This window comes from Lycorma delicatula, chromosome 1 (genome assembly GCF_047948215.1).
Source record: "Lycorma delicatula isolate Av1 chromosome 1, ASM4794821v1, whole genome shotgun sequence".
NCBI lineage: Eukaryota > Metazoa > Arthropoda > Insecta > Hemiptera > Fulgoridae > Lycorma > Lycorma delicatula.
Window position 1 is genome coordinate 316,917,648 of NC_134455.1, and position 23,926 is coordinate 316,941,573.

Genomic DNA, 23,926 nt, shown 5'->3' on the forward strand with positions numbered 1-23,926 from the left:
GGGAAAGGTTCTCCGAATGGATTTTGTGGTAAAAGTTCGAGCAGTCATGTGAAGATTCGAAGAGGCCGGGAGGCCGAGGTATTTGGGATGGGGTTTCGGGCCAGGCAAGTACCGGAACGGAACGGTGATGGCAATGCACTGAATCTAAATTTCGTTCAGTTACCCATCTCCCGCCTGCGGAAGAGGATGAAGAGCTTCGCGATGAAATTATGGCAGCTGGAATGGGACACAACAACTAAGGGAAGATCCCTGTACAAGTTTATACGGGATCTGGAGGGATGGTATGCCTCGAGTTCGTTTTTAAGGGTAACGGGTGCTCAGGTGCTCACCAACCATGTTAATTTGACCCAGTGTCTGTTTCGGGTCCGCCTGGCAGCTGATGAGCTGTGCGTCCGCGGGGAGGTTCAGTCAAATGAACACCTGATGTTTAATTGCCCTGTTCTGGGGGGGGGGGAGGGGGCAGAGACCGAGGCACCCTGGAACTTAGAGGTCAAGGGGAAAATTGGCCATTCAAAAGTGGCGAGAGCCGCATTGTCGGACAGTGTGGGAGTTCCTTGTTGCGGTTGCTTTGTTCAACCGACATCAGTAGTTTACTTAAGGAAAAGGCTCCTACCGCATTGCTGAGGGAAGCTAATCTGGAGATATATGGCTCCCCACCACCCAATTAAGGCTCCAAGCACTTTAATATGGTAAATATATGACAAGTGATCGGTTGGGAGACGTACGCTGTTAGGTCCGCTCACGCTGTTAGGTAAGCTCTAAGAGTTATTTAGGACACTGGTCGCTAAACTGTTTCGAGGCTCTGTAGCTGTTTGTGGCACAGAGATTATTTGTGCCACAGTCATCTTATGCTTTAGGGCGACCGAATGGGGTGGTGGGAGGAGAAATGCCAAGCAAACCAATTAAGTCAGCCCGTAGATGGTGATAAATTTTTTAAAATCTGTTAAATCTTAATCGGCCGTGGGAAACATTTTATAAAAAATGCAGTGAAACAACTAGTTCAAAGATATTAGCAACGATATAGTAGCTATCTAATTTTTTTTCAACCACGATGTAGTTGGTTTATAAGCAGTATTTTTGCAACTACGGTCGTTAAAAACAATGTATATGCTCTTATACTAAGTAGAATCCGTTTGAATATCCATAAAAATATTTTCTCAGTTTAGAAAGAAAAAGCAATGCACAAACATTTTGTTAACAATTTAAAACAAAATTTACGATTTTAACAGCATTTTTATTATAATGGGAAAAAATTATGTTTTAAAAAACATGTCTGATAACGGGAATTTGGAACTCGAAGTTTACCGAAATTTACAGTAATACATTTTTAATTTAATAGATTTGATAAAAGAATATGACATTTTATGTACATTTCCTCTCCGATTTTTATGATAAAAGGAAATTAAGAACATTAGTCGTATTATTTGCATGAATTCCTAAGATACACGTGTTAATTTCAGTTTATTCTAAACATCAGAGAATACAAAATAACATTGGAAAATTTAAATAAAAGTTAATTTAATTACTATCTCATAACAAAGAGCTTACCTGATTCGACCTAGTAAATAAAACAGAACTCAAATATTTAAAAAAATAATTTTGGGGATTTTAGTTCAGTTTCCTTCTTCTAGTTTTATAAAATTATCTTCAAAATTATTAATTATAATAAAACCTATAAATTTTATTTATAATCATTCGTTTTTCTACGTATGATTATTAGAAATGTTATTGTGAATCGTACGATCCAATTTCAATAAATATTTTAATATTGAGAATCTTTGATTGCTTTTAAACGAAAATTAGTTTAAATTAGGTTTATAAAAGAATTCCGAAAATCTATCTTAACCAATCATGAATAAATCCATTACTAAATGAGGAAAAGAGTTACAGATAAAGTTTACACAGATTTGTCGATCGTTAGTGATTACTATTGATTGATTGGTAGATGGTGATTTGTAGGAAGCTGTGGGGGAACATCATAAGCTAATCAACTGATATTTAATTTCTAATAGTGGGAGTAAAGTACTTTCGGATCATCCTATAGGAGAAATAATGATGAAGGTAATAGCATATGATAATTGAATTATTGTAGTTACTATTTTACAGTAACTATAATTTACAACAATTATTTGTTATTTTACAATAACAGTGATTATTGCAATTTATAGTATAGTACGTAAAAAATTGTGCTTTAAGTAACTTGTATTAATTATGTTAAGTAGAAACTGAAGAAATCTATAAAACACATCTTGGTGAGATTGAAGAGTAATGGTTCTGGACCCTAAAAGATTATTATCTGGTGCTTTAGTTAATATAAAAGTTTACACAGTATAAACTGTTTTGTTTATTTTTTTAATTAAAATTTAACTTCACCTTACACTTCTGTTTTTCGTATAAGTAATAAGCGTGTAGGTTAATTGAATGAAGATAACCTTTCAGCATATTTAAGTTATTAAGTACGTTAGTGTTATTACGTCTATTTTAATCATGCTTACTTCGAGTTACAGTATTACTATCTATTGTATTAATTTATATTACTATTCAGATTTATTAGTTTTTCCCATTCTTAATATAAAATATCAGGACTTAAGGATCAAAGTGATTACATCTACTTTTGACTATAATGGAACTAATTAGTGCTAACTGTTAAAATTTTAAACCTTTTTTTACTCACATTTATTCAATATTTGTTTTTACAAATAAACTATTGTCACTGGTGTACTTAATATTTATTCTTGAAAATATATGTTTGTTTCAAAACTAAATAATACCTTTGTTTTCTGTTTCAGAATTGAGAAGATATAGTTTTCAGTCCACTTGAAGATCCTTTAAGTCATTTGACATTTGATTAGCAAGGTTATGTGACGTGGAATCAAATTGGTTTTCTTCATTTCTTTTATTGAGCTTAACCAGTTGTCTTCACTTAAAAGGATCAAAATGTAAAGGTTTCAATTATTTTTTAATTTAAAATAAGTAATTACAATTATTAATACAACTGATAAGAGTTTTTTCCCCCGAATCGGATTTGACAGTGAAGCATAACACGATCCGGCGGATTGTCCTTTTATAAGCCGGCTGGATCAACTATTAATGCCTGCCTCTTAACTCCCAGAGTAGGGTTACCAGGCTCAACTATGTCGTCCCTGTTCCCCCACCCTAGGAGCTGGGAATCGGTCTTTATGCCTTGTTTGCCTCAATCGAGAACACCCAAACGAGCATTCTCGCCTGGACTACGGTCTTTTCTACAAGAGGACGAGAGAGTCCCCGTGCCTCATCAAACTGATAGAGTTTATACGATATTTTTCGCACGCAATATATTTTATATATCATAACCTACACAAAAGCCGTATATCAAAGAGTTGTATTGAGGAACATGGGAATTGGGGAAGAATGAGTCTTTTGGTCATCATTAACGTATTTTAGTAATTTATAATAAGAATTTTTTCGATGGACTTTACTGGATAATTGTTCTATACGTTCTTTTGCGCTATGTGGAGTAGGTTGGGTTGGATGTACGAGTAGATTCTACTTTTTTCATCTACTGATTAGAAAAATAGCTTGTGAACAGTATGTGTTTGATCAAAGTTCCAACTTTAAAGTTAGCAACTTTAAATGGAATACTAATTTTTTTCTGCATTCATTACTAAATATAAACAGCACTCACAATCACGCATGCCCTTGCATTTAAATTTAACAGTACTTATATCTCAAAGAGAAGTTAGTTACTTTTTACAAAATATTTTATTTTAAATATAAAAGACCTATAAAACATCAAAAAGATTTGATTTTAAAACATTCTTTTCATCTCTTTTGTATGTAGAGTGTATTTACTAGTTTGCGAAAGATTGCTGTGAAAATATAAGTAGTTCTAGTGATATAAAAAAAAGAATCTTTATTTCAACGACAGATGTAACATTATACATATTTTGGCATCAATCAAAGAATATTTTTGATTGCTTTATGTGTAATATTCATCTCATTTCAGTGGTTTTTTTTTGCATTTTTAATTTAAGAAAAATAGTATTTTTATCAAAATGTTTGTTTTACAAAGAGGTAGTAAATTAGTTAATAAAATATAAATTATTAGTATTATGTTTTGTTATTTAATATTAGTTGTATTTCGTTCAAAGTAGTCGTTAGGTATTGGTTTTTGTAATGGATTTGTGGTAAATAAACATTAAAAAAATTTAATATAAATATATCCTAAAATATTGAAATTAGTAACTACAATTCCCCTTAAAATAACTAAAATCATTACACTATATATATATATATATATATACTTCCAGTATAATGCCATTCATAGAGTCTAAGGCAGATTAATAATATTAGGCTCATTTCTGAGGTGACGACGGTTCTCAATGTTGAAGGTGACGCTTCAACATCGAGATATATGATTTCTTTTTCTGGGTGATAGATTCTTGAGGATAATAATTTAGATTATTTTACGTTGTCTTTTCCAAGATGAGCTGGTTAAATTTTCTCTTAAAGAATTATTCCTTCAAGAGTTCTCTTGTTTTAGATATATTTCCTCCCGATAGAGTTCATTAAATGGTTATATCTCATGAGTAGTTTGCTTGAGTCTGGGTGTAATGAACTGTAATACATTCATCTGACGGCTTTTTTGAGGCTAGTATAACGTGAAATTTAACTAAATATTAATAAGTTTTTGGAATAATCTACACTAAAACCCAAAGAATTTTATATTGTACTCGTATAAAAATATTTGCAGTTAAATCTGGTCTTTAAATTTCTTCTTTGACGGAAACTTACTAATTACTTACTAATCTTAAGGTTAACAATCATTCTTGCTGAATCTCTTTTTCCTTCTACTTTTCCTTTCTATAAATCTTCAGTGACGACAATATCTACTAGAATATACGAAATCAAACTGTTTTTCCCCTCTTTATCATCTTCATTAAATGTTCCTCTCCTATTCTTTGCAATAGTTCCTCATTGTTCCATTCATTTTCACTACTCTCTTTGCAGTCATATTTCAAAACTATCTTAAGTACATTTCTTCCTTCTTTCTGACCGCCCACGATTCAGATCCATATTTTAATACATTCCTTATAGACCGTCCCTTCTAAGTTTAAACTTAGAAGGAGTAATCTCCTTCTAAGTTTAAACTGAATGCTTCTTACTATCAATAATCATATTATCTTTCCTAAAGCTGTTTTTTCCACAGATATTCTGCTTATTGCTTATTACTTTCACCATATAGCATATATTCCTAAACTTAAATGCTTTTACATGTTGTATAACCTCTCTTTCCAGCAATGTACAATATTAATTTTCTTTTTTGCCAACTCTAAATTTAATGAATTTTATATTTTCCTCAAGTACTTTCCTCATACTTGTAATACTTTCCTTTATGAGTAGTTAGTTATTCCTCATCTGAATACGCCAAAATCTAACGATCATCTGATTACTTGATTGTCTTCATGCTTTCTATGCCCCCCCCTTTTTTTTAATACCGTCTTTATTTTTGAAGACATCTACTATCTCCTGAGTTAGTCAGAAGTTCCAAGATAAAGAAGAACTGGATTGAAGAACCCTGTATTATCCCTGGTCCCACTAGATAATATCTCAAAAGAATAGTTGTGTTTTATTCGAAATAACCTATTTTAAAAATTGCGAAAATTACCCGTTAAACATTTAATTGCACGTAAATTTTGTTTTTAAGAGAGTATTAATTTCATTTTCAAGGAACGAAGACAATATTTATGCGTTTTCAATCTGGATATTTCCGGATGAGTTACCACGGAAATCGTCAAACTCTGTACCCTGATCGGGTCCAAATCCTGATTTTTCATACGTTACAGTTTCTTTTTCATATACCATCGTGCAAGCTTTGAATTTATGTCTTTAATTAATCATCAATAAAAAAAAATTAGATACTAGTATTTTTTTATTTCTCATAAGCTTAGCACATGTGTTATTGTGGAAAACGTTTTCTTACATCTTTAAGGGGCATACTACCTTAAATATAATAGTAATATGATATTATCGATAGATATTATTTTGATATTATATTCGTAGATTGGTACAGTGATACCAATAGATACAATATTTTACCAGAAATATTTTTAAATAATATATCAAAAGATTTCAGTTTCGAAAAATTAAAAAGTTCAGTAAATTCAATAGCGTGTAATTTTTTTTCAATTATTTTTACTCATTTTTCTTTGCTGAAAAAAAATTGTATAAAATGAATATTAATAGACCTTATAGTATTGTAGTAATCATATAAAGAATCTTTAGACTTCCATTTGAGCCGATTCACGGTGTGATGATTTATTTCATTCAGTTTCTTTTTAAGTATAGCTATAGCATAAGATTTTTCTTTATGGTTTATCTAGTTTACACCTTCATACGTATAACTCGGTGGATGAGAAACAGTACTGTAATTTACTAACGAAATAAAATATCCGAGTTTGTACTGTAACAATTTTGTAAATGATTTTTCGAAAATAATACATTTACTAAATTACAGTTTACTCTATTTTAATAAAGTTATATACAAGATTCCCCAGGTACTATATCTTATTTATTAGTTGTAAAGAAATTATTTTTTTTAACTATTAAAAAATATTTCATACGAAAACTGTTTATTTGCTTTAATCTTTTTTTAAACCTTTTACTGATCCATTCAAAGGAAAAGAAATAAATTCCTGCGTTTGAAATTTCAAAAATTCTGTGTAAATTTATATAAAATTCTAATTGCTTTAATATTCGCAGCTTAAAATTTACTGCTAACACGCAACCTGAAAGAGTAAATAAAAAGAACTGAATTAAAAAAAAGTAAATTTAATTTCTTTTCCCTTTACTTTTTATTTTTGTAAAGTGAGCATGTAAATTCTAAATATTCGTTTTTCATCAGAGGAGCAGCACAGTAAATATATCAAATTACGAAATAGCAGACATCACAGATTTCAGTTGCGTAAATTGCTATATCTGGTTAAAATTAATTCACTATTCAAGTTTCATTAAACAGGTTAGCATTTTTCATACATAATCACGTACAAACATCAGAACCAAAACAAATGAAAATAATGGGCACAATTTGAAATAAATAAAGCCATGAAACAAAATCCCGGTTTCTTTGGTTTTGTGCTTTCTTTGGTTTTGTGCTTTCTTTTTTTTCCTGTTTAGCCTCCGGTAACTACCGTTTAGATAATAATACTTCAGAGGATTAATGAGGATGATATGTATAAGTGTGAATGAAGTGTAGTCTTGTACATTCTCAGTTCGACCGTTCGTGAGATGTGTGGTTAATTGAAACCCAACCACCAAAGAACACCGGTATCCACGATCTAGTATTCAAGTCCGTGTAAAAATAGCTGGTTTTACTAGGACTTGTACGCTGGAACTCTCGACTTTCAAATCGGCTGATTTGAGAAGACGCAAGTGGGAACATCAGATTGCAGTCTATTTGTGTCAAGGACTTGGACCTTGACACATCTCAGAAGGAGTGAGTCTCAGAACAAATGCTATCGTTTTTGGGGGTATTGGTCACAGGAGTGAATTTTATTGCGTCCAAGACAGATCTACGCTTTGTTTCAACTGTAGCGGTGGCGGCCATAAAGCCGTGTCCTCTACGGAATCTTGCAGATGCCTTGACTATGATGATTTGGGCCATCGGACTGGGGACAGAGGCTGTAAACATCCGACATCATGCTAAGAGTGGTGCTGCTTTCTAATGCAAATAGATGCTCGCTCTCCCATCATCACGTAGGGGAGCTAGCTAAAGAACTTCATTTCGATTTTCTTGTAACGACTGAACCGAATAGGTCGGTCGGATGTAACTCCGGAATAGGTCGGTCGGTAGGTTGTAGTCGGATGTAACTGGATTATAGACAACAGGGTTGAAGTAGTCAACTCTACAACTCTACAAGTATATTTTGTTTACCGACGAGGCAAATTTTACTCGAGATGGCATCAGAACTCACGCAACATTGGCAGAAGTAAATCCTCACGAAATTGGAAGGCAATTTTCATCACCGATTTAGCGTCAATGTACGGTGCGGCCTTCTTCACAATCAGCTGTTTGGACCGTTCATATTACCTGGCCAGTTAAATCCTGAGGTCAGCTTGCTCTTTTTTCAAGAAGAATCGCTGCAGTTGTTTGAAGATATTCCATTAACGCTGAAGCGCAAAGTATTTCCAGAACGATGGCGCGCCTCCACATTTTACTTGTACCGTTTCCACTCACTTAAATCATCATTTACCTGAGAAATGGATCGGTTATGGAGCTCCACATTCCTGGTCACCAAGATCGCCTTATCTAATACCTTTGGATTTTTGCGTCTGAGGATAATAAATATCGTAACAAAACAAAAATACATTCTCGTGAGGAATTAATTTTCCGTATCAGGTGAAGCTGTGCAAGTTAAAGATAGCTTTGAAGAACTAAAAAGAGCAACAAAAGCAGTATAGAAGCGTACCAAGAAATGTTTGAAAATGACGGGCTGATTTTGAACATGTTTTATAAACTGGTACGTATAATGAATGCTCTTTGGTCTAGTATACAGTTTCTAAACAAAATTCGAATTTTCCTAACTTTTCTTTGTTTTATTCAACTTATTCTAAATGATTTTGTTCGGAATTAAATTCTCTACAAGTTTTGTTTTTAAAAAGTTTTATACATTTTTACCCATTTAAAAAAGTTATTGTATATCAAACATAAAAAAGGGGGGTTTCACCCCAATTTATTGGTGTCAATATCCGATTTCTCAAAAAAAAAAAACTACTGCAGATACTGTTCTGGTATCTACTTATTCGATTTTCAGGTTAAAAACCATAAAAATATCACTAAATTTCCCCCTTAATTAACGTCCTTAAAATATCAGTACGACCTCATTTCACCGTGGTAGCTGAAATCCGAGCGAAATCTTTCATTAGCCGTAACTCGCAAACGAAGTATTTTAGGACGTATGTTTATATGAACTTTTTCCATTATTTTCACGAGTAGAATAGGTTATGAAAGTCTTTGGAGAACATCGTGGTACGCTCTGTATACATAAAAATTCATTATGTTCCTTCACAACTTTTTTTCAAGATATCTACGACGAAGAATCCATTACAGTAAAAATGATCAATTGGCTTCATTCATCCACGATTATGATATGACTGAACTATTACCATGTCTGTAAGTAACAAGAAGAAAATATGTAAAAATATATATGTAAATATAAAATAATAAATAAATATAAAATACGTGTAGTTAAAATATTATTTTAGTTATTTTTTTCTTAAACTATTCATTAATTTTTAATGAATTCTTTTTTTCTTTCTTTTAAGCATTATTATAAGTTAAAATACTAGTATGATATAGTTGAATGTACTATAATTATTGTACATGCGCCAACAATTAAAGAATAGGCGTATTCATATTTATATCATACATACAAGTGATAATACGTTATCTTATTCACATAACGCTTTATCTTTTAACTCTGTGTCATAATGATAACAATTGCTCACCACACAAACAACATGGGAGTAAACTTATAATGCTTCGTCATTTCCAGGGCCAATATCCAAATACTAAAACAACATATGTATTGAAAAACGATACAGTTATAATATTTACAATGATATGTGTCTAAATACACGCTTCCTAAATGAAGTTATGAATAATTAGTTTTTCCGGAAGTATGTAACTTGTCGTTGTGTTATTGATAACTACAATAAACTCCATGATTTGAAATTAAAGAATTTTAATATTTATTCAATTTATCATTTTGATAACTTTTACCGTAGTTCGTGTAATGGCACGTGAACTTTCAAGCCACGATACTCTAAAGTTAAGGTGTATACCATAATTATTATAGATAGATGCAGGCTTTCTATAAACAATAATATTATTATTACTCGTCAATATTTAGAAAGCGTAAACATATAAATGTGTGTTAGTTCTACCTAGGATGTTTAAAATAGTGTTGGCACTATTAATAGTACAACGAAAGGGATAGTGTACTGCAGCAGTACCGTCGTAGGTAGCAAGAAACCAGTCACCGGTTCAGCATTCTCTCCTCGTCCTGCCCGTAAACTGAGTTTTCTAAACTTCAACGAAAAATATTTATTTAAAATGATTATTTCCTGGGTGATACAAACATTATTATGGAAAATAAATGCTACCGCCGATTTAAAAATGTAGCATATAGTCTAATAAAAGGTTGGCGTAATCTTATTAGTCCAAATATGTTTATCATAATTCATAAATTTCTCTGTAGATAACTATCTGTACAAAAAAAAAAAACGTAGTATAGTTTTTGTAGAGTAATTGTATATGTACTCAAAAGAAATATGCTATCTAAAGAGACAATTTCGATAAGCGATTAAGTTAAGATGATCAGTCGGTTGAATAAAACTTGTTTGGAAAAGGTTATTGAGCGTATGTAATTTGCTGCTAATGGATAATTTCCTAAGTCATCTTATTAAAGGTGTCAAAATAAGGTTTAACCGCTAAAAAAAAGTGTCATCAAGCAGTGATTACCTGTGGGATGATGTCTGAAACAGGGGATGCTAAAAGGGATTCAGTCAATCAGATCTTATTTTGAGAAAAATTACAAAAACCGTTTTTATTTTTGAAAGCTGCTTTTATAATGCTGACATTAGGTTACAAGTGTTCATTTGCCCTACTTTTTAATTGTACATGATAAAATAAAAATAAAATCAATCTCTGCCAATTTACGCCCCTTTAAAAGGTATTGACTCCTCTCTTTTTAGAAAAGTTCGACAAAACCTGTAATTTATAATCTGCATTACAGGAGTAAAGTAGTGAAAGTTAAACGTTAATTAATCATCCAGTAATATAAATAAACGTTTATTCTAATATTCTAGTAGAAATTAAGCTAAATTAAATTATGTTCGCTGTTAACCGATAATTGATATAACAACAGAAAAAAATAATGTGTAATGTAAAGTACTGTACCATATTACTAATCGCTATAAAGCAGCTGAAATGACAATATATTACAAAAAATAGAAATAAACTTAATAAAAAAAAAAAAAAAATTTATAATGAAATATTTGTAATGTACAAACGTTCACTGTGGGTCACAATTTTCGTCATCCATGTTAAGTTCCATGCCACTGAAGTGTCTGTTTATAAAACTGTCTGTTTCTTCTGGAATTAATACATGCACTTTTGATTATCGTTAAGTTTTGCTTGATGCATAGGAATTTTGTTAGAGTATGCTTTACTCTAAGGAAACTGAATTGGAGGTAAATTTATATGTTTCATAAATAAAAATATTTAATGATAGAGATATTAAAATTGCCAGCTACAATGATTTTTTCTTTTCTGAGTCATAGGTGAAGTGTTCAAACTTACTAACACTGTACATGACTTCTGTTCTTTTGGAAATTTTCTTCCAAATGTCTCAAGATAACTGATTTATTCTTATTATACAGTTTCCACTAATTTTTAAAATAAAGAATATCATCTCCATTAACTTATTTCATCAACATTTTTGACTTCAATGAATTGTCGATTACCATTTTTGAAATTTTTTCCATACAGTAAAACCGATTATGATGCTTAAAGCCCTTATGACCATGCTAAAATCTCTGTTGCGTGGCAAATATGAGTGACCACGAACAGTTTCACCCTGGAGGTATAACTATTAAAAGTTTTGAAAGATGTTAACTTTTGTTTAACGGTGTAATTAAAGGTTGTTTTCATTTTTGTTGAGAACTCTTTATATTTCACTTCGAGGATAAATTAATTTACATTTGTTTCATGACAATTTTTTGTTTGTTCATCTTTGCAAATGGTGGTTCTTTTGCGTAATATAATTTTATTTTTTTCTTGCTTGCAGGTTTCTTTAATAACCCTTTATTATAGTTGCTGTTTGTCCATATGCTGTTACATGAAAATCTTTGTTTATATAAGATTATTTATTGTAACACAGCTTGCTGCTAGTGCGTTCTGATCCAGCTCAGTAAAAAGAATTTTAGCGGAGAGCAGTGAAACTTCTCTTCTTATCATTTAATATATTCATGTATCTCATTAAGGCACAAATTGAGGGCCGTTTAATGCCATTTTCAGCTAATTATCTATAAGAAAAGCAATCCTAATCACCCGATGTTTTGCCAGGTGCACTCAGATAAGGTGATGTACATTTTGATGTTTCCTCTTTGTAGTAGATCACAGAGTTTACAGGCTCAGTCTACTTCACAGATGCTGTTTATTTATTGCTAAACTGTGAATTATAGTTATGATCTTTCATCCTGTATAAGTCACATGGAGTGAAGTGAAGATTCCAGAGTGGATACTCAAACAGTTCTTTTCCAGTATTGGCCAAATACTCGGAGCAAATTTTGAAGTGATGGGCTAGAGCGTTATCGTGGTGAAGAAACCATGTGTACATTCTTGAGTTTGAGCAGAAGTTCTTGAGAGCTTTAACAATTTTAGGCAAGGATTTTCGGTGAACCACTTCACTGTATGTATCTTTTGAGTTTCCTACACAACTCGCTCTAAAACTCCTCTCGCAATAAAAATACGGCCACCGTTCTCTTCCTCACTGATCTGGATTTTCAAACATCCACAGGGGGTTTCCTCATCTTTGAACACCAGACATTGTTCTAAGCCTTGGACGGGACGTCATAATAGTAAAGTCAAGTTTCGCCACCTGCCACAATACTGTTCACATAGGCAGGCATATTTCCCATTAACAAACCTTTTCAAATGTTACAACATCACGAAACACGGCGTGCCATCTCATCGGTCAAGTTATGCGGCACCCAAAGGGTACAAAGCTTTCTAACCTGAAAGAGATCTAGTAAAATAGTACGAAAGGTTAGTGAAGCCGAAGGACACCTCTGTTTGATGGTATGTCACGTGCTTGTCTGTCTCAAGCATTTTATGTTCTGCAACAACGTTTCCCTTGGTCACAGACGAAGGCGGTCGGCCTGACCTTGGAGCGTTTTTAAGGCAAAATTGCAGCACAGCATTACCGGTTAATCAGTTTTCAACCACGATGACATCACACTTCTTTTCATTAAAACTGCTAAAAAACAAATGACAATGAGACAGTACTAAAGCGGCTACAGTGCAGGTCCCAACCTGCCAATCACGCACTAACTTTGATGATCCGTTCCATCGTATTGCAAAACTTTCCTGACGCCCTTTGTATTTATATTCATTCATTCATTGGTAGATTCTTTATAACATATTATTAAAGTTTATTAAGTTTCACATTTTGCGTAACTACAAAACCGTTGCCAATATTTGGTCTGAATTACAGTTTTCTATTAGCTGTGACTCACGTGAAATAGGGAGCAACCTATTCGGTTGTTCGACTTAAAAAAGGGGGAGAGTAATGTAATTTTTTTTAAATTTTTCTTTAAAATAAAGATTTTTTTAAAAAAATATTATTTTATTTTTCTCCCATTGGTTTTTAACCCAAAGTAAATTGTTACGTGAAATAAAATTATATTACGTGTAAATAACATAAATTATAACATTATAATGTGAAATATTTGTGATATGTGAAAGGATACAAGAAAAAATAAATCAATGTATAATGAATATCAGCAGGCAGGCTATGTAGTTTACACATCTTTTGATACCTGAATGATTTCGGTATTTAGAAATACTCTTTATATATTTACAACAGGGATTTCTTTTTTTTATTGCTTATAGCAATTAGTGAAAAGAACAATTTTTTTCTGATTTTTTTTAAATTATTTTTTTTGGGGGATTTAATGAAATTAATGGACATATAGAGCGAGCAAAATTTCTTTTACATAATTTGGGCTGGTAAATAACTACCTGCAAGGTCTGTAGTTCTTATTTGAAATGCCCAGACCAAGCTCTTTTATTTTTTGTTATATATTTTAAAAAATATATTTTTTGAAAATATCAAATCTTGGTTGCTAAATTAAGGTTTTTTAAATTGATAGATTCGGCTGGAATTTCATCAAATAGTTAAATATCCATTGGTAACATGAGAGTCACCATGTGTTTAACAGTGACGTAATTATTTTTTAAAAGTGGTCATATTGGTTAAACTTTATTAAGGTTGTGAAGTATCATATATACTGTGATTCGTAAAAACATTTCTCTAATTCTATGTAAAAATTTTTCTTTTTTGTGTTCCATTTTATGAAAAAGAATAAATTTAACAAATGTTATGTTTTTTATTTCAGTAATGTGAAAATGCTAGAAAAGTTTTGGTCATAACATAATTTAATTGAAGTGGAATATTAAATTTTATGGAAGTCTTTATCTTTGTAGTTTTCTTTTTAGTGGCTATTTATTATGAATAATATTTTTATTTATCTTCGCTTTCTTTCTTTATATTCGAATGGAAGTCGGGTACGCCCTTGAGAGACGACTTCCATTTACGTATTATCGTATATATTTCCATAAATCTTATTTCAGTGTTCTTGGAATATCTAAACACTTTTCATAGTGTCATCTTTCTTATTATCTAATCTAATCTTAAATGTTTTTCTCTAGAGTATCTTCTATTTCCTGAACATTTGTTCAGCCACTCTTTTATAATCAATTCTCATTAAATGATCAAAAGTTTCTTTCAATCACTTTTATTATTCTTATCCTTCTTCCAGTTTCCTACTAGAAGTTCATTTCTTATTCTGTGTTTATGTTTTTTTTCACTAATTTTCTATTTGAATTCAACTTATAATTTATAAGTGATTACGTTTGATAGAAAGGAATATGATGGAATACAAATTATGAATGATAGATCCTTGAATATAAGAATGTTTGCGAGTTTCAGTTTTTAAAGGAATTATTGTTGTATTCGTCTTGTTCTTCCTGAAGATTATATTTTTTCTTATTGAAGGTGTTCATGAGATTGATTTCACTAAAATTTTGTTTGCGTAAACAAGGCGGCCGTCCTTTTAAATCGCATTACCTTTACATTTATAGTCTGAAATTTTTGTTTTGGATCGAGTAAAACTTTCCAAAAAGCGATTTTTATAAAGAAATATTTCCAACATCTACTTTAATTATAATTCCCTGTTATATATTAAGACTATAATAGAGATTCTTAAAAAGTGTAGCGATTTCAAGTGAGGGTTACAGAAAATTCAAGAAGGGTATTTTGGAAGGTAAGAAGGTAATCACTGTGTCTTGATTTACTTTAAATTCAATTACTTTTAATTTAAATATATAAATAATTTTATACATATTTTTTACCTAAGGATATTTTTCTTTGAAACAGTTCAGTGAAATCAAGTTTTTCTGACAGATTTCATTTCGCGCTACAAATTTGTACTACCACTCATTTTTTAAAATCAATTAAGGTCTATCTCTAACTTTATGAAAAAAGTATGAATATTAATATGTACAAGTACAGGATCTATATTTCTCTTGATTGATATTTACGTTCAGATTTAATTTGTTTGGGCAACTGCATTTTTGTTTGTAAATGAATAATTGATCAGTTATTTTTTATTAACTTCTATCTACTCGTATAGAGCAAGATGATGTCACTAGAAATGAGATTTACTCCTCGCAACGAAACGACTGGGGAAATTGTGAAAATATTTGCACCCAACATAACGCTCCAGCCAACGATTTATTTATTTACATGTACATTATAAATAAAAAACCCTCACTGCCTTATTCGTTAGCAACTGTCACATTTCCCTGATAGTTATAAAGCTGGAAAATATCATAATTATTTCTAAAGAGGTCTGTTTCTATAGTAAACAAAACGATTTTCGATTACTAATCCAAAGTTATACAATTAAATAATTAGTTTTGCCAAAACCAAAAAAGCTGCAGATTTGAAACCTGACAGAAATTTAAGAATTTCCCTTTTAGATATTTTCAGCATTAACATTTGTCAAGAATATCTGATTCAATGATACTCGGAGTAATATTTAATCCTAGTTCAGGAATTTTCCTTTACGGCACCTCATTGAGTACTAAATAAGATTAATTTTGTAACACAATCGTAAAATATTTTCTTAATATGTAATAGTATCTTAAAATTTAGCAGAAATGTTAAAACTAAACATTCTATGGAAACACTCATCAGCCTTCCTTTAAATCATCACTAATTTTACAAAATTGAATACGGATTTCATACTTTCTGTATTTTTTAAAATCTAATTGTGCTAGAAACTAGAATTCAGAGTTCAATTCTGAAAGTGGCTTGAAAAATATTAGAAGAAAAAATTAAAGACTTTCCTTTTAACCAAACCTTAAAGCAGGAAAAACACGGATTCATTAAGTCCAGTTGCTATATTTTCAACCGAATAAAAATAAAATTTTCATCACAGATAGATACTAATTATGAAATTAAAAACATAAATATTTCTAGATTTTTCCTTTAAAACATCGTTAGGAACCTAAAATAGGAAAAATTATTTTTATTCTGTAATTCGAAAATGCTGGAAACATATAATTTGGAAATGATGAACTACTGAGATACAAAATTTATGTAGATTATGTACTTAAATTCAAAGCCCTCACTGAAATAACCCCTCATTGAGTTCTGGTGAACTCTGGTCATCAGATTTTTCCATTTCCCGAGTAAATAATGGACAGTTAATCCTAAAAGAGGTAAGTTTAATGTTAAAAGGGGATAACTTAAAATTTTAGTATTTTTCTGTGCGAAGAACTAACGGATAATTCAGCTAATGGTAATAAAGGCTAAAGATTTACATTATTTTCGAATTTTATTTATAGATAATTTTCTGTTATTTAATGCTTCTAGATACTACTATTTAACCTTGATTTTAATTCGCTTAAAAAAAAGAGGCTTTCCATTAAACCAATGTCTTTTTTACATTTTTAAAATTTATATTCTTATTATATACATAATTAAATACGTTAGAATCTTTTCTTCATTTTAGTTGTAATATTTATCGTTCGACTGATTATATCGTAGTATTGTGACGTGGTCTGATGTCATTTATCCTGTTCATAACATTAAGCGAAAAAGTTTAAGAAAATTATTTGGAAAATTTGAGATAAAAATACTTATTTGTACATTCCAGAGAGCATTAGCTTACGGTCGGTAACAATATCTTTACGTCGTTCTCTAGATTTCTTCCTTAGTTTATCACGACATGTTTCACACCTCTGGTTGTTGCGTAAGCTTTTTTTTTACTAAAATAACTAAGAAATCAAAAACAAATACACTTTAAAACGAAACCTACTTATAAAAGTAATCTAAAAGTTAGAAATATAATGTTAAAAAGTTTAAAGCCCACCGGGCTGGTCTAGTGGTTAACGCGTCGCAAGTCAGTAGTTTAACAGTTGATTTTCGAAGTCGAAGGTATTGAGGTTCAAATGCTAATAAAAGTTAGTCGCTTTTATAACAATTGGATACTACGTTCAGCATTCAGGATTTGATTACTAGACAGTGGATACCGGTATACTTTGGTGGTTAGGGTCCAATTAACCACACATCTCAGGAATGACGGCCTGAGTCTGTACAAGACTAAACTTCATTTACATGTCATACATATAATCCTCATCTCATCGGGCCGTAGGGGTTGCTTATTGTTCGCTAGTTGAAAAGATTGCGAAACACATTAGGTAAAAAGAAGATTATGAATTCTTTGTATTTCGGTTTATTGAAGTAGAAGTCAAATTTACAATTAGAAAGTTGTGGGTTGTTTTAAATTTAACACCAACTTCTAAAAGTCTAAATTTAAAGGACTATTAACGTATAACGTACCTAAACAAATAGGTAGCATGAATAAATAATATTTGTGATTATTAAATTTTTATCTCCATGTTAGAGAAAGAAACTGCGTGTTGCTGTAAGAAGCTATTTTGTATTATTGTACTATTTATATAATATCGTGTTATTTAAAGGTAATTTTTATGTATTTTTAATATCATTACAGTATTTTGTCACGTCATACAGACTATAAATGTATGATATTGATTCGATAAAAGATTAATTTGATAGTACATCATTTGTATATATATTTAGAGAAAATAACGGTGTAAATCTGTTAAAATGTTAAAAAATACACGGAAAATTATTCATGTTTGACTGGAGTTGCGATCGGGAAAAATTGTATAAGTTAATAATGTTTGCAAATCGTGAGGATATTGTGAGTTATAGATCCATTTTCCTCTTTTTATCGTATAGAATAAAAACAGGTTTTTAACAGGAAACGGGAAGAATATCTTTGAGGGGGGTATACGAGACCGGATCTGAGCTTTTTACCATTTTAATCTCATCATTGAAATAGTTGCTTAGATATCTGACATCTTTTTTTAACATTATAATAGGGAGGGTTTGTCCAAGATTGATAACCTGCTAAGGTTATGAAAGAGGGGTGAATCTACAGTAAGTAAAGTTATTTTCATTCAATGTAACCCCCTACCTGTATTTCATCACTTTTTTTTCAAGAGAATTCTAATTATGAATATTATTCTTTACTTATAATATAAAACCAATACAGAACAGAAATTAAGAAATACGTTTTTAAAATCCGATTGTGTTTGAAACGATTTTTTTCGTAGATAATTCGCAAATTTCTAATCGTCATTACTATAAACCGATAAAACAGTCGAAATAGTCCATTTTACTCTTTATATCGGTATGCCGATGGCAGAGAAACACTCACGCGCCCGCGCGCCCACACACACGCACACACACACACACACACACACACACACACACACACACACACACACACACACACACACACACACACACACACACACATAGAGAGAGAGAGAGAGAGAGAGAGAGATTAAACAAATTAAAACAAAATTATTTTTGAAGAAAATAGTTAGAACAAACCGTTTAATTCTGTTCCATTAAATTGAAGTATTTCTAATTATAAGATTTATTTGTTGCTGATATTGTACGAGTAATATTTCTATATTATGCTTTTATATTGGTTTTTATGATGAAAGAATTTTGTGAGAGAAATTTAAAAAAAGAATATTTTGTAACCGTTTCAATTGAAGTTAGATAGACTGTTACAGATTGCGGGGTAAGGAAGCTGGTGAATACTGGTGTATAGATTAATCGAATAATATTCGTCATAAAAATAATTCTCCCAAAAGATTTGATTACTTTCTTCTTAAATGACATATTAATTAACGTTTTTAAAAAAAAACAGGTATATTTCAGTATTACCTTTTACAGTATTACCATCTTTCTCCTACTCTATGTTACTTTTCGTTGCTTAAGCATATTAGATCATGGATCTTATAGTTTCCAGGATTGATTTCTTTAATGCTAGAAAAAATGTTAGATCACAATTGATTTTAAAGGGAGATAAGTATTAGGATAGATAAAAGAGACAAATTGAGAATATAAAATTTTGTAATAAATTTAAAACATTTGGATAGAATAGATAGAAGTAGAGAAATGTACGTACTTAATGATTGACTATAAAAAAAGTAACAGTTTAGAGAATTTACCTATGTGTATAAAATTATTTTCCTTTACTGAATTCATTAAAATTCATTGGTTCTCACAATAAGGGGTACCAACGAATTTGTGGCTTCACATTATTTTTCACTATTTTTTTTTTAATATGGCTATATAAATCATTTGTTGTATAAAAAAGATCCGCTGATCTGAGTTATTTCTCTGTGAGTAATGATGTTCATTATCTAAACAGTGTAATGAACAGAGTGAAAGGGGGGCAATAATAGGGTTGAATATCAGCTGTATTTTGGTCGAATCTGAATGGTGATTTGCAGTTCTATTTTCTCCTATGTGTAGAAGGTAATAAAAAATAATTCCTCAAACTACCTCACTTCTAACGTTCCTTAGTAAGCTCGGAATGGAATTCTTATTGTTTTTGAGAAGAGTTATGCCGTTTTTCGAAGTAATACGCGAATTATGTCAGGTCGCCTTCAATCCTAATAGTTGGTCGTCTAATATGCTTAAGGACATTGAATAATTGTCGATTATTAATTAATTTTATCGTATTTGGGATTTTCGAAAAATATTCTGTTCGTGAAGTTGGAAAAAATCCTTGAATGCAAAAATTTTCAAAAGTATATGTCTGTTGATTCATAAATTGCGCTCAAATCTGTTTTGAAAACTTCTTACTCAATTTCTTTTAAAAAATTCCTGATATGATTTTATTTGCATTTTTGTTTAGATATGAAAATACAAAACTAATGGACAGTGTTTTCGTAGTTTTTCCATTTAGAAAAAAATTATATTTCAATTTAATGTTACTATATGATTCCTACTAAGAATAGTGTATTTTATTGTATATCGATAGAAAAGCTAAAACTACTTGTTTATTTATTGGTTTGGTTTTTCTACTTATTTATCGGTTTGTAGTTTATCAAGTAATGCGTATAAAGCATCTGAGGTATAAAATGCTCTGATAAATATTTATTTCTCTGTTAGTAATGATGCTTATAACTAGCCTATAAAGTGAACCAAATAAATGTTCAATACCATTGCTCTGCTTATTACTATTTTTTGTACTAATAAGAAATTAATTTTGTAGCGTATGAAAAAAGGAGCCAGATCGGAGCGAAATTCCAGCCAGCCCGGTTATTAAATTTCACTTAATCTTAGCATGAGAGGGCTTATTATTTTGGAGAATAACAGTCATTTTCGAGAGTGACTTTTGTTTTATAACGTAAACATTTATCATTATAGTTAATATAATGATGCTTAACAAAATTATGATAAATATTTATCAGTTAATATTACTGACTAACTTACGTTTCCGGAAAATGTAAATGCACATACTTATATTTATCAGCCTGGAGAGCAGTTTATGACATCGTCATCAGTCATTACATTACATATATTCTCTGTTGCATCAGAGCTTGTACTCGACAAAGGTTTGATGATAGTAATCAGTTTCTTTCCGTATTAGAAAACATATTACTAAATAATTATGTACGCTGTTAAAATTAAAAATCTACTGAATATTTATAACTAATTACTCCATCATGTTTCTTGTATTCAGCAAAGTAAATAACCAGAGGAAAATTTCAAGTGAGAAATATTTCTTTATACATTATTTAATACAGATCTGAAAGTCTTTTGTGTTAACAAATCAATAATTTAAAAAAAATAATGTTTTGATTACTGGAAATAGTTAATTAATGCTGATTGAGAATTAATTGGCTCAATGTCGAGGGGGGTTTAAAAAATGGGTCATTATTTAGTACTGATTGAGATTTAACTGATGTCAATGAGGAGTAGGAGTTGAAAGGATTAGTCATTTATTTTATTATAAAATATTTTTTGTTTAAAACCAAAATTTTACATAAAAAGAATTTCACTAAAATTTAGTGACAGGATTTTTGATTGTGTATCTCCTCACACGATTGCTATTCGTTCGTATTTTTAAATTAGTTTCTTCGACCTAAATTTATTTTCTTTTGTTTTAACTTGGATATCTATGCAATTTTATTTATAGCATACAGATAATCTATTTAAACCAAGTAATGCGGATGGAATGTCATTTGATGCACACCGCACCTTCTTCTAGACTACTGTTAAATAAATTTTTATCATCAAATAAATTTGAATACGAATATCACATTAGTTTATACAAAATTACAAATAATATTTCCTAGTTTGTTACTAAATATATCATTTTGCTTGATTTTCTCATTTTCCATAATTGTGGCTGTAACCTTTTGTTGATAGAACATATGTTTGAAGTGCACTCGCACAAAACATGTCTTGGTATTTTTAACAAATTTAACTGTTGCATATGAAAAGTTGTATCGTAAATGGAAAACAAATTGAAGTTTTTCTAGAATTAAACCTTGTTCTTTATGAGTTATTGTAGTAATTTTTTTTCAGTTTATTTGCAGTTAACCAGTAAGAATTTCTGGATTAAACTTACGTCGTCAGTTTAATCTACCTAGAAAGATACGTGATATCTTGTGCAATAATAACGGAGCTTAGGATCGGATGTTTCTCTTTTTGCATAGTGCCAGGTTACTGCAGTTATCAGTATGAAAATAGTATAATTAACATTTTGATTTATCATTGTAATTAACCTTTTATACCGTAATTTTTTATTTGACTTATTTTTGGTTTATATTTTTTTAAATCAGTCTGTTTTGTAAGTTAGTTTTTCTTCAGTTTCAAACCAGTATTACTGATACAGATGATGAAGCGCCCTTGTAATATGAATGTTCTATTCTGAAACGGGTTGGTATAATATTTTTCTAAGATCTTTAAGTTAATTTGAAAAAGTATTTTCAGTCACAGTATTAGTTTGTAATAAAGATATTATTTTCCACTGAAATAATTTTCTAAAAAGATCCATTTTATGATGATATATTCATTGAAATATAAACGTAATATTTTGTATTATAAATTGTACGGATAACATTTAGAAATAATTTAGACGTGAATGTATTTTTATAATAGTTAGATGCATTTATTTTATTCTTGGATGCATGAATCCTACAATGAGCGGACGGTAGAATGCAAGCAAAGACGTGCATGTTTTCTGTCCTTTCATTCTGTCTCTCTCAACAATTTCTCTTACATCTTGCAATCATGTTATATACACGCGTGCACTTATGTATGTGTATGTGTGCGCGCGCTAGTGTTTTTGCCAGTTTATCTCTGACCGCTATTATTTCTGTGTTGGACTAAAGCCAGGGAGGTCACTATGCTAAAACAGTTCCTTCGGTACACGTGGCCTCCTCAGTGCAGTCTTCTACCATTCAGTCACTCTACGGCCCTCTTTTATTTTTCCGTCTGTCGCTATCTCTCTGTCTGAAGAGACAAAGGGAGAGTTAAAATGCTTGTTCATCTCTTTCCTCTCACTCGTTTTCTCTCCCTCTTTCTTTATGTTTATGTTTTGCTTTTCTGTGTTATGGGGATAAGTATGAGTACATCTGTTTTTGCGTGAATATTTATGTCTTGTCATTCAGTTTCTTTAATGTCTTTCATTCTTTATCTCTATTACTTTCTTTTAATATATTTCACTCTCTATATCTATAATGTGTACACCGCACACACAAAGATATATATATTGTCTCCCCCCCTCGCTCTCTCTCTCTCTCTCTCTCTCTCTCTCTCTCTCTCTCTCTCTGTGTGTGTGTGTGTGTGTGTGTGTGTGTGTGTGTGTGCGTGCGCGAGTGTGTGTGTAGATATTTATATGTATATATAGGAGGTTCGATGTGTCAACACTCAGTCAAATGTGTGGAGTCGCACAGTTTCATGGTTACATATTGATAAAGTTTCTTTACAAGTAAGGTTTTACCAATATAAAATACACTGTAAAATTTGATATCTACATCACATACATACAACCAAATAAATGAAATCCTGATATTTCATTACTGAGAAAATTTCATAATACATCGAGCATTATTTGCAAATATCTAGTTGAAACTGTTCTTTGTAGCTGACTTCATCAGGCCTACGTTTTTCCAAAACGTATTAGAAAGGAGGCTGATAAATTTATTGTTTTGATTCTATTTTCACAGGTACAGAAAGGGAACATAGTTAATCTTACTTCTTTGAACATTCCTAATCTTCTTGTTTTATGACAATAAATTTCAAGTACGTATATCTGGTTAATGGCCAAGGAAATATCTATAACAAGCCTCCGTGGCATAACATGAAAGGGAAAAAGATATTTAAAATGAGGGAAAACTATTAGCGATATGTCCAGAAGAAGGCTAGATTTAATAAGGAATGTTGGATTACGGCTGGTACCTTAATCTGTCAAAGCTACCCCCAAAATTGAACTTCTCCTCTTATAGTTTATATTACTATTGTTTGACAACAAGGTAGGGAAGCTAAGGTTATTTGTTAACGATGGCGATTTATTCATCGCCATACAAAGCTTATAAAGTTTTTACTTTCCTGGCTTCTTAGGTCTATAGCTATGCTGCAAGGAAAAGGAAAGTATGGTATCAGTTAAAAAATAGGGTATGGATTTTTTTGCATTTCTCGACGTTTGATGACACAGGGACCCCCCAAAAAAAAAGTGGAGGGTAATGTTCGTA

At 31.0% G+C, this 23,926-nt stretch overlaps 1 long non-coding RNA gene across 1 annotated transcript in view; it reads left to right on the forward strand.

The window, feature by feature from the left end:
- LOC142318352 (uncharacterized) overlaps window positions 1-23,926 on the forward strand; it is a 261,964-nt gene that overhangs the window by 181,463 nt on the left and 56,575 nt on the right. The window contains exon 2 of the long non-coding RNA XR_012754878.1: window positions 2,790-2,939. This is a non-coding gene — a long non-coding RNA (uncharacterized LOC142318352). The remainder of the gene's footprint in view (window positions 1-2,789; window positions 2,940-23,926) is intronic.